Raw genomic sequence first — 5,000 nt, forward strand, 5'->3', positions numbered from 1 at the left:
GCTTTTACAGATTTATTAAATTCATTTGGGGTCAAGCAAAACGTCACCGGACCAACACATCGTCTTAATCATACACTCGATTTAATTATATCACATGGAACCGATCCAACCGATATAGATATCATTCCACAAAGTGAGGAAGTCACTGATCACTACATGGTAACTTGCATATTACGTACTGCTGTAATTTGTCATGCGGCGTCGCGTTATCGACCAGGCAGAACAATCCTCCCATCCACCATAGATAATTTCGCAAATTGCTTATCTAATCTGTCTCAGCTGCTGCCTGAACCCAAACAAACAGATGAACTAGAAGAACTAACTAGCACTATGAGCACCATTCTCTCTAGAACATTGGATGTGGTTGCACCTATTAAATTAAAAAAGGTCAGAGAGAAAAATAAAGCACCATGGTACAATAATACTACGCATGTTTTAAAGAGAGAAACCCGTATTAGAGCGTAAATGGAAACAAACTAATTTAGAGGTCTTTAGAATCGCATGGAAAGACAGTATGTCACGTTATAAAAAGGCCCTAAAAGCGGCCAGGGCTGAGCACCTCCGCAAACTAATAGAAAACAACCAAAACAATCCAAGGTTTTTATTTAACACCGTGGCTAGACTAACAAATAAACAGACGTCACCCGAACAAAATATCCCGTTACAGTTCAGTAGTAATGATTTCATGAACTTCTTCACTGAGAAAATAGAAAGCATCAGAACCACAATTGTAAACGTTCAATCTTCAATCGCGCCTTATAATTCAGCTTCAATTATCACCCCGCAAGAACAATTACAGTGCTTTACAACTATAGAACAAAAAGAGTTAAATAAACTTATCACTTCATCTAAAACAACAACATGTTTATTAGATCCTATACCAACTAAACTACTGAAAGAAGTGTTACCTGTAGTGGAAGAGCCTCTCCTCAATATTATTAACTCATCTTTATCTTTAGGTCATGTTCCAAGAACATTTAAACTGGCAGTTATAAAACCTCTCATTAAGAAACCACAATTAGATCATAATAATCTAGCAAATTATAGACCCATTTCAAATCTTCCATTTATGTCTAAAATATTAGAAAAAGTGGTGTCCGCTCAACTGGGCTCTTTCTTGCAACAAAATGATATCTATGAAAAGTTTCAGTCTGGATTCAGACCGCATCATAGCACTGAAACTGCGCTCGTTAAAATCACAAATGATTTACTTTTAGCTTCTGACCAAGGCTGTATCTCAATACTAGTTTTACTTGATCTTAGTGCTGCGTTCGATACTATAGATCACACATTACTCTTAGATCGAGATCGACTACAAGTTGGCTTGGAGTTCCACGCTGCCTCACCACCATAAGCCTCTACAGAGACAGTGTCCTCAAGCTGCCCCTCACCAGCCTCACAGAGGAGTTCAAGTGTGCTAAAACACGTCTGCAGATGACCTTGAACGAATCCAAAGATCCGGTGATCAGAGGAAATGCACCGACCCTGGTTACTGGGCGCAAGTGGAGACCAGCAAGAGCAGTAGAGGAGGCAACAGCAGCTCTTAGACATGCTGATATTGTGGGGAACGTTCAGCAAGGAAGAGGAGGCCTTGGACTAACAACTAGTCGCCCAGCCTGGAGAAACGCCACTGCTCCAGCACGGAGGAAGATGGTGGTGGAGGAAGTGCGGCGTCAGGAGGAAACGGCAAGATGGGCCAAGGCAGTCGCCCTCGGCAAACAGGGACTGTGGACACGGTGGGAGAGTGTCGAAAGGAGGAGATTGAGCTGGAGGGATGTATGGGCCATGGAAGCATGGGAGGGATGTATGGGCCTGATCTCCATCAGTGGTTTGGCGAAGATCCTGGGTGCATCCTCGGCTCCAGGCCAGCCTCCCTCCGGCACATACTCACCGGGTGTAAAACCAGCCTTACCCAAGGACGATACACTTGGCGCCACAACCAAGTTTTGAAGAGCCTTGCTGCCACACTGGAGGAAAAACGATCCAGCATTAACGCCATGTCACTGCCAATGCCTAACACCTCAACCACACCATGGGCAACTGCCTTCGTCCGTGAAGGGGCTACAGCTGCCAGGAGCAACTCCACACCATCAGAGAGAAGCCAGCTGTGCCTAGCGCGCGACTGGAAGATGCTGGCAGACATTGGGAAACAGCTGGTGTTCCCCTCAGAGATTGCCACTACCTCCTTGAGGCCTGACTTGGTGCTCTGGTCCCCCTCCATAAAGAAGGTATACATAATCGAACTCACCGTACCCTGGGAGGATTCCATGGAGGAGGCATATGAGCGGAAGCACCTGCGGTATGCCAACCTAGCCGCCGAAGCAAAACATTGTGGCTGGAACGCAGAAGTCTGCCCAGTGGAGGTTGGGTGCAGAGGGTTTGTGGGAACATCCACCACAAAACTGATGAGGGACCTGGGAATTAAGGGCCAGAACCAGCGCACAGCCGTTAAAGCTGCATCAGAGGCAGCAGAAAGAACCAGCCAGTGGCTCTGACTGAAGAGGAACGACCCCAGCTGGGCCCCCAAGTAGTGTGCCAGGAGATAAGTCGGCTTTGGCTTGACTCAGGGAACAGGACGTCTCTGCCATGCACAGTTCCCTGAGATGTCCACTCGACAACAAGGTGACTCTCATGGCTAATTGGACTCGGGACGCAAGCTGAGGTCTGATCAACCTAGAGCTGGTCGCCTCTGGAGAGGGTGTATAGTGTCAAAGGCCAAAACACCCCATGACCCAGAGGAACACTACTGATGATGCGTCCCATAAATTCAATTCTTCTTACGAATCTACCATCCACCATTCACGAATCTACCATCCACCATTCACCGACAAGTCCACCAGTAACTCGCATGTGCTCGCACAGGGAGTCTCCATCTCATCCTGTGTTTTCTAGAATCTTAGATCGACTACAAAATTATACTGGTGTTAAAGGACAAGCACTAAGCTGGTTCAAATCATACCTATCTGACCGCTACCATTTTGTCTATTTAAATGGAGAAAAATCGACCATAACTCCAGTAAACTATGGAGTGCCGCAGGGATCTGTGTTAGGCCCTCTGTTATTCTCAATATATATGATGCCACTTGGAAATATTATAAGGAAACATGGAATTAGTTTCCATTGTTATGCTGATGACACTCAAATATATATTTCATCACGGCCAGATGAAAACGCTAAATTTTCCAAATTGACAGAGTGTGTTAAAGATATAAAAGATTGGATGACGCGTAATTTTCTTCTATTAAATCCAGACAAGACAGAGGTAATACTTATCGGTTCAAAAAACCGCCCACAAAACCTCGCACAATACAACTTTAACATCATAGGATGTCCTGTTACTTTATCCTCTACAGTAAAAGACCTGGGTGTTATACTCGATTGCAACCTGTCTTTTGAAAATCATATTTCATATGTTACAAAAACAGCCTTTTTCCACCTTAGAAACATTGCTAAGCTACGTAATATGCAATCAGTTTCTGATGCAGAAAAGTTAGTTCATGCATTCATGACCTCGAGACTGGATTACTGTAATGCTTTATTAGCTGGTTGTCCTGCATCCTCAATAAACAAGCTACAGTTAGTCCAAAATGCCGCCGCTAGAGTTCTTACGAGATCAAGAAAATATGATCATATAACACTGATTTTATCATCACTGCATTGGTTACCTATAAAGCTCCGTATTAATTACAAGGTATTGCTACTGACTTATAAAGCCCTAAACGGCTTAGCTCCAGTCTATTTAACGGATCTTCTATCGCCCTATAATCCATTGCGCTCTTTAAAGGAGAACTCCGGTGAATTTTTAAGTTAATCTTGATCGTTTTACCTTTGTGAGTACTGTCTATAGAAAAAAAAACGAACCGGATTGATGCTTGCAACGTGGAGCTGTTACAGTTAATGCCCAGAGCTCCCATTCAGCTAAAACGGCAGTTATGGGGGCATAAACCTAAAGAGTGTCTTTGTGCCTCTTAACAGACACAAAATGCAATTAAAATGTCTGTCCAACATGAACAGGGCCCTTACATGACAACAAGATGCGTTTAGCAACTTAGCCATTGTTTAAACTCACCTAAATAGTGTTTTAGACGGCTAGCTGTAGTCTCGCGATGAAGTCCCCTGGGAACTCAGTTGTAGTTCTGGGAGCTCTGGGCATTAACTGTAACAGCTCCGCGTTGCAAGCACCAATCCGGTTCGTTTTTTTTTTCTATAGACAGTACTCACAAAGGTAAAACGATCAAGATTAACTTAAAAATTCACCGGAGTTCTCCTTTAAGATCACTAAATTCAAGGCTTTTGGTCATACCTAGGATATCCAGAACCACCAAAGGAGGGAGAGTGTTTTCACATTTGGCTCCAAAACTCTGGAATAGTCTTCCTGATACTGTTCGTTGCTCAGACTCACTCTCCCAGTTTAAAACTAGATTAAAGTCGCATCTCTTCAGCCAGGCATTCATATAATCCTACAGTTCAAACTACAATCCGGCCTCTAGCTCATAAATGCCAGAGGAGAACTGGCCCCCGACTGAGCCTGGGTTCTCCCAAGGTTTTTTTTTCTCCATTAGGTCACCTGATGGAGTTTTAGGACACCATTAGGTCACTTGATGGAGTTTTTCGGTTCCTTGCCACTGTTGCCTTTGGCTTGCTCAGTTGGGGATATTTAATTTAATTTTATCAATCAATAAATTCCTCTTGAAACAAACTTTGTTGTATTATTTTAATTTAATACTGTGAAGCTGCTTTGATACAATCTGTATTGTGAAAAGCGCTATACAAATAAACTTGACTTGACGTCAAGTGTGTGAGTGTGTGTGTGTGTGTGAGTGTGTGTGTGAGTGTGTGTGTGAGTGTGTGAGTGAGTGTGTGAGTGAGTGTGTGAGTGAGTGTGTGAGTGAGTGTGTGTGAGTGTGTGAGTGTGTGAGTGTGTGAGTGTGAGTGAGTGAGTGAGTGAGTGTGTGAGTGAGTGAGTGTGTGAGTGTGTGAGTGTGTGAGTGAGTGAGTGA

General features: G+C 43.7%; 1 protein-coding gene across 1 annotated transcript in view; it reads left to right on the forward strand.

Moving 5' to 3' along the window:
* ephb4b (eph receptor B4b) overlaps positions 1 to 5,000 on the forward strand; it is a 37,739-nt gene that overhangs the window by 22,161 nt on the left and 10,578 nt on the right.

The sequence above is a fragment of the Leuciscus leuciscus genome, assembly GCF_965113295.1.
Source record: "Leuciscus leuciscus genome assembly, chromosome: 18".
In the NCBI taxonomy this organism is placed as follows: Eukaryota; Metazoa; Chordata; class Actinopteri; order Cypriniformes; family Leuciscidae; genus Leuciscus; species Leuciscus leuciscus.